At 28.1% G+C, this 8248-nt stretch overlaps 1 protein-coding gene across 1 annotated transcript in view; it reads right to left on the bottom strand.

Moving 5' to 3' along the window:
* LOC136973188 (protein RER1) overlaps positions 1-7704 on the bottom strand; it is a 29106-nt gene extending 21402 nt beyond the window's left edge. The window contains exon 1 of the mRNA XM_067267896.1: positions 7609-7704. The gene's annotated coding sequence lies outside the window, so the exon portion shown is untranslated. The remainder of the gene's footprint in view (positions 1-7608) is intronic.
* Between the last annotated feature and the right edge of the window lie 544 nt (positions 7705-8248).

Here is an 8248-nt window from a genome sequence, read left to right on the forward strand (position 1 = left end):
GTACCAATTTCATTGTGTTCATTGGTGTTTGTTGCTTCAGACCTTGGTGCTATGAGCATTGCCTGAACTTTAAATCAGACCTAGAAAATAATCAATGATGACAGAAATCTTTTTAATATATTCTATTAATATTTCTCTAATTGTATTGAATATGTAGGTACAAGACTTTATATAAATGCAATAAAGGCAGAAACTTTAAAGTTGAAATGAACCACAGAGATTGAAGAAGAAAGGATGGTGTTTAGGTTTTCTATAAATGGAAGTGACCACATATCCTTCTTTAGAAATGAATCAATTTTCATGATGCTGATAATATTTTCAATGCCTGGAAGACAATATGATATCCTTTAACTTCTCAGTTACTGTAATGGATGAACAATGGGTTACTTTATCTTATCATTATCTTATACTGTTTTGTTTTTATATAAGAGATTGAATGTGTGGGAGTAATTGATTTTATTGTGTTATGTATACACTAGTTTAAATCTTTTAATGTTCCATATGTTTCTTAAATTTCTTGAAATTATTGATTCCATCATATTTAATTCAAGTAGTCTATTTCCAAGTAAACATATTTTAAGACCTTTTAATCTCATTGCCAGATTGATCACACTTAACAGATTTGAACACAGAAGAGACAAAAAAATTCCAATAGATTCAAACATCAATTATGTTAAACTTTAAAATGTTTAAAAATAAAAAAACAAAACACTTAATTCAGTAAAAACAGATCTAGTAAACAAAAGTTAAATGGGCAATATGGATGACAACCATGATTGACACAATCATCACAGGCCAACCAAGATTTAAGCCATTGCTTGCAAACTGTCAAATATGAATTAATGTTAGGAAATTATCCAAAAATGTAAACTAATATTGAAACAAATTCACTAAATTATGTAGGCAAATCAAGATTTTGTTAAGTAACTTGCCAATTTACAACTATTTATTGAACAGAGCAGAGGACCAGTAGAGGAAATTTATTCAAATGACTCAATTGACTTATCAATCAAACATCAAATCACTGACTACTAAATAATAATAGTGTTGTTTGATATATCAGTAATATTAAAGATATAGAATTTTCAATATTGCTTTATTGATAAATCTGCTAAACAATATTTCATTGATATCAACATTGGTCTCAGAAACAGATTAGGTTTACTCTGCTTCTACTTTGTTTCTTATAATGAAAGCACCTTACCAGTGAAAAAGTGACAAATGGTCAAAAGGACTGACAAACTTGTTTTCCAAAATTATTATATTAGTTTTTTAATTAAATAACAATAATGTTAAGGAAGCAGAATGGTTATTTTTTAAATGTATACAAGTATTTTATTATTTTTATTTTTCTTTATCCAAAGAGAATAGAATGTTCATCATTTAACATTTAAACTTTTAAATATCCAAGTAAGTCCAAATAGTAAGACAGTGCAGTAAAATAGTAAGTCAGGGATCTAAGTCAGATGGCTCAGAATGTCAAAGCATGATACTTTGTGGGAAAATTTGACCATAATGCAACCATAAACTGACTTCATGATTAGAAAATCACTTACATCCACCATTTTAATCAGCAGACTTCAATTCTTCTTACACTAATATTTTCTTTAGTGATCAGCATAAATTTTGCTGAAGAGAAAAATCATACAAGGAATACACCAGCAATTAACAATTCAAACTTTATTATACCAGGAAATGCATTTTGGGTCTTCTGTCTCTTCAGTCCTTTATTACAGATGTCTTAAAATTAGGTTAGTGACCACTGGATGAATCAACTTTGTATTCATAAGCTGTATAAAAGTGAAAGTAAATGTAAATCTTTTTTAAAAGTTTGATTAAAAAAGAAATACATAAATATTTTATTACATTCATTCTCACTTTTATATAGCCTGTGAATACAAAGCTGATTTATCCAGTGGTCACTAATATAATTTTAAGAAATAGTCAAACATTTGTAATAAAAGAGTAAAAAGGGACAAGAAGGCTCTAAATGCATTTCCTAGTCATCCAACCATCAGCCAAATTAATCGGGCAGAAATTATGCTACAAATATTAATTAAAAATTACTCAATCATGAAATTTCTAATTAATATTTGTAGCAAAATTTCTGCCAGATGAATTTGGTGGATGGATGAATTAATACATCAGGTTATTAAGATGTTTATACATATGCATTTCCTGGTATAATAAAATTGGAATTGTCAATTACTGGTGTGTTCCATGTATGATTTGTTTTCAGAAAAATTTATGCTCGTCACTAAAGGATTTATCAATGAGTATCAATTAAACAATAAATATTTTCAATCATTTTTAATGATCTTCTTCAGGCTTATTTTTCATTTCAAAGTTTTTGAGTGTAACAGAAAAAAATATATTCAATAGAACACAAATTCTAGAAAGAAAATTATTCATTTTATCAATAATAAACCTAAAGATGATCTAACGACTAACCCGTTACAAAGCTATACATCCACAAGAGCCGAATTATCGGGCTAGAGTTGGCTATATAACACATTTAAAGAAATATAATACTATCAAGTTACAGAAATGTGAAATTATGCTAGTGAGAATGTGGCCATGAAATCTGTACATTTGCTCAATAATAATATTTTTTAAAGCAATCAGTTGAGAAATTGGTTAAAACAATTTCTTACAGAATTACTGAATGTATACTTCACACTCAATTAAATTCATACTGATGCTAAAATATAATTGGAATCAAACACCTTGTTATTCTCTGACAGTATACAGCATAGGAGAAATACTAAGGAACTATTTGGTACATTATAGTGTATAATTATTAATGCCATTGTTATGTTGTCTTGAAAAAATCTTTTGTTTATAAATGAGGAAACCCATGACAACTAATGCAACTCATTTCTGTTTGAGATGTTAGTGTGAAAGTGAACAGTGAATCAATAACAAAACACTAACTTACCTACTGTTAATATTAAATGTAGCAAAAACAAGCTGATCGTCTTTTCAATAAAAAGTTTATTGAATCTTTTAAATAACAATAATCAGTGACCTATTTAATATGATTACAATTTAACATAAGTATCAAAAATATCATGTCATCAGTCAGATATCACTTTTGAATGAAAATATTATTATTATTATTTTATAATAATATATTTTTGAATTACTTAAATCTGCATTTGTGTTTAAACAGAAGATAAATATTTAAAAAACAAAATTAATCGAGCTGTTTATTTTAAAAGTGGCCTAAGTCCCTTTATCTTTAAATCAAGATATTTAAGGGTTTTCATTTTAATTAATTTAAAAATATTGGTAACTGATAACATGGTACTATCATGTTTTTGTGTTTCTAAAAGTGTTTAATTTACTTAATGTTTATTATACTAACTGGTTATTTAAAAAGTAACATGTTTTTATTGGCCATAAACGGACTTAAGCCACTTTCAAAATCATGAAATAATTGTTTTAATTTTTGAAAAAGCCCTTGAAAAAATATAATATCCTTAAAATAAATAAAAAAATACAATATATTATGTTATAAAAGAAACTATTCAATTTTTGTTCACTTTTAAGGAATTATAACACTGATATTATATATCATAATTTATAATTTATTCATCTCTACTTTGCATGTATGGGAAGGATTTAAAATAATCATGGTGTGCAGGTGGTATAGTGTAATAAGTCCATCATATCTTTGTATTTGAGTGTTAAAATTGATTTTACATTTTTGTACAGTGGTATCAATTCAATATTATTAAAATTTCTTGGTCTCCCTGATGCAGTAATAAATCCAGAATTTTAAATTATGTATCTTCATTAATTGATGTTTTATAGAACATTTTATACAGTTCAGTTCTCAAAAAACAAATTCAACATCTAACTTACTATTTCTCCATTGGTATTCTTTAACATTTTAAAACCTGCATCCTCTAGAGCAGGTGTGGCCAAACTTTTATCCCTTAGGGGCTACTTTTTCAGTAAAATATAGTCTGCGAACGACTATGAATACGGGCAAACAATTTTAGGATTTTTCAAATTTTTCATAGATATTTTAATAAATAATTAATAATGATAAGTTTTTATTTTTTTCCAGCCTGTACTTAAGTTTATTCATTCTAAAATAATAGGGTTAAATATTAATAACATTTAAAACAATAATTAATAAACTAACATACCTGCTTCCGTTCGCTGTATGAATAAATAAAAAAAACTAAAATTGAAAGTAAATACAAGCGCACAAACAAGGAGTAACAAGTGGATTGAAGCCAGGGCCTGTCACATGATTTTGCGCCATTTTATGCGATTGCCATTTATATGTGCATGCATTGCGACTACAATTAATTTAAAAGTTAACATTCATTTGCATTGTTCATTGGGATAAATACAAACAGTATAGGTATGTACATTGCACAGACAGTCTATTATTGTAAGAATAAATTATCGAATTAAGATTTTTAAACATTAATTTAAGTGAAAGCAAATTGTTCAACTTTAGCTTTGCGGTCGACTGGTCGACTGCAGTCTACATGTTGGCCATCCCAGCTCTAGAGGTTTAGTTGAAATGAAATTCTCTTGTTTCATTTCATTCAGAATGAAGTTTATATTTTTTCAACACTTTTTTATGACTTCCTAATAATCTTGGGGACAAACAACAAATTATTTTTTCTTAATGCCATTTCTACAACTCTGAAATCTCTATCATTTGGCAGAAATTAATGCCCAGATAACAAACTTATGGTCAATGATATTTACTTTATGTTTGGCTTATTGGACAACTTTTAACCATCTTAAAGCTAATTTTATATTCCTAATTTGTCCTGCAGTAAGCTATGACATGTTTTTCATTTCTATGATTTGTAGATGTTTCAGAATACATGATGCTACTTCCTGTGCACCTTTGGATGCAACTGTTTTATCTCAGAAATACAGATAAACATTATCATCACGGAAGTTATGAAAACTCAGATTTAAAACATACATACTATGCTTGTAATATGCAACTGAAGTAGTCAACTTTAGGTAATGCAGTGCTTTTTGCAAGTCAAAAGAAAAAGTGAAATAGTGATCTGGATTACTAGATATTTCTAGTAATCCAGATCACTATTTTGCTTTTTGAATTACAAGATATTACTATTATAGAATTACTAGATATTGGTTTTGTTTAATGATTTTCTAGTCAATTCTGCTAATCTAAAATAAGTATCATGTACTTCCATAAGTTTTGATTTCCATTTTCTTTGCCATTATTCAATGCCTTAATTTTAATGTTTAATAGATTGCATTTTTGGTGTGTATTTTCTGTGGCTGGTGGAAATGTAAATTAAAATCTTTAAAATTTTTTTTATATAAGTCCACTCATTAACAGCACTTCTTTACATTCAAGCAAGTACAAATGAATCATCATCTTTATATTCAGATTAAGATGTAAGAATTCTCAATAAGGATTATGGTAGGTATTAGGATTACCGAAGATAGGGGAGCTGCACCATCAATGCGTTGTTGTTGTAGAATTATGTTATATTTAGTAATTTATTATTGTAATTATTAACAAATTAAATTTTACTCTATAATAATACTGCATATTAGTTTGAAACTTGTCAAAATGGACTTAGGTCACTTTCAAAATAAAATTATTATTATTCTATTAACCAGCTAATTTTCTGTTTTCAAAATTTTAATGAATTTCAAATATAATAAGCTGAAAATTCTTTAAAATGAAAAATAACAGTAGAAATGTAAACATTATAACAGCTGACTTAATTTTTTTGGACAATGGACTTAGACCACTTTCAAAATAAACGGCTCAATTATGTTCTAATACTTTACTTACAAACAGACAAACAGATAATGATTTAAAAAGATAGCATTGCTAGCTTTGTCGTCATACTTCTGAATTATATGCAGAAATCTACAAATGAAATTTCATAACAATGTGTTAATTTTAGTTTTACATTAAAGTAAAACTAAGATATTTTGCTAAAGCAAAAAAATACCAAATACTATATTTACAAATTCTTTGGCATCCTACCCGTTTCTTACCATCGACATTCCAATGTTTCTCAGCATAAAACTGCAGTCATCAAACACGTGCTGAGAAACATTGGAACATCGATGGTAAGAAACAGGCAAAACATGCCAAAGAATCTGTAAAGGCAGTATCTAGAAGAGGCAGATCTAGAAGAGGGAGATCAAGGAGAAGAAATAACAAATACTGCATAATGATCGTATTCACAGCCAGGGATCAAGAGTTAAGATTAAATGTTTGCTAAAAGTTAACCAATTACAATTTACTTTACTTTTAGTATACGAATGGCTATTGGTTAATTTCAACTCTCCATCTTCGAACATTAACTTAAATGATGAAATTTTAGATTATTTTGCAGTACTTTTCTTGGACCATGCACTTCTACTTCATTCCACCCAGTTAATAAAAATTTCTTCGGAATACTGAGTTCACATAAAAATTATATATATATATATTAATATTTTACCTCAATTTATGAAAATTTTGCTTTATGAACAGTGGGACAAGAACCTAATCTCTTCATAAAATGAGATTTTCCCACACCTTTGTTACAGTAATGTTCAAAATTATGTGAATCTTTAATATTTTACAAATAAACATTGTACTAAACCCATTAACATTAAGCCAATACATTGCCAACTGCCGTAAATAATTGGGCTAACTTTTGGATATAAATGATTAAAGATTAGAAAATAAATTTGGTACTTGAGGTAGGCATTAGGTGCCATCTCTTATTAAAATTAATAATTATAATAATTTAAATTAAACTGGAAGAAAAGAATCGACTTGAAGCGGGATTTGAACCTGCAACTCCCGCTTACCGTGCGGTCGCGTTGCCAGTTACACTACCCAGACCTTCGGTCCGATCTCTTCCAGAATATATAAGCCAAAGACATAACCATCAATGGCTATTACAGCATTATTTTACTACACAAACAGCCAATGATTCATTAAATATGATAAATTAAACTTTTTCAAAATGATAAAATACAAAAATAGCACTATCAACCATCCAACCTTGGGCAAAGAACTACAGATCAAATTGTGCCACTTTTGACTATTGTTTCTGTATCACTAGCAATGCAGCCATTTTATACTTACCACAAGGAAGTATCTTAAATGTCAAGATTACAGTTTATTGCAATTCAGATCTATTGTATTATATGAAATATATTAACCCAGACAAATGGAAACATTACATAAGATATAAAACATGGGAAAAAACTGTAAAATTTCGGATTTATACAATTACAAATAACTTAATAACTCTTTCTTAACTTGTACACATGACTATAGCACAAGCTCCTATAAAGATGAATTTTTTTTCTAAAAATGTTCATATTTAAATTCTGAAATACATTTAAAATCATTGTAAATGGTGTACAGCAATAATATTTAAATTCTAATTACTTAAAAGAAGTGTAAAGATAGTAATGATGATTCATTTACATTAACCATAAAGAATTTCTATTTCTATCATACATAGGTAGGCCTAATTATTATTTCTGTGATACAACGTTAAAAACGTATTATCTAACGTAAAACATTTGATCCAAATTAAATATTACAAATCGATTTAAATTAAAATATCAGAAATTTACCTATACAGAATAAACACTCCTAAAGATATTACTAAATCAACAGACGATCGTCCGCCATTTACTCTCCGCCACGTTTGAAAGGGAAAGATAACGAGAGTAGCGGGAATTATAATTTTAATGAAATATTTTTCAAAAATTTTTTAAAATTGAAATGTTAACTTAAAAATAAAATATTATAAATTTAAGATATTAAATTTATGTACATACTAATTATAATTAATTTTTGTCTTATAAATGATTACGGAATTATTATTACGTAATTAACGATTTATATGAAATAAAAATATTTTAATTTCTAATTTATAAAATAATATTACTTTTAATTTCTTAATTATAATAATTTATAAATATATATACGTATAAGTATATATATTTTAAATGTGTGTTTGTGTGTATTTGTTAACCAGACCTTTCTTTTTAAACTCTTTCCGCCCGTCGGCACTAAGAAACCCTCTTATAGCATGCCCATTATGGGTTCGGCCAGGCCCACAATGGGGCAGCCGGGTGGTGAAGGACATGAACCGACATATCCGGTCGGATCACACCCGCAAAACTTCTTGGGGATTTTTCGACCCGTCCGGATTCGATTCTGGCTCCCCAGAGCGGTAGGTTGCCGCTAAGACCTTCGTCGCTCAGCCAA

The sequence above is a fragment of the Centruroides vittatus genome, unplaced genomic scaffold, assembly GCF_030686945.1.
Source record: "Centruroides vittatus isolate TY-2023 unplaced genomic scaffold, ASM3068694v2 contig_1074, whole genome shotgun sequence".
NCBI classification, from domain to species: Eukaryota; Metazoa; Arthropoda; class Arachnida; order Scorpiones; family Buthidae; genus Centruroides; species Centruroides vittatus.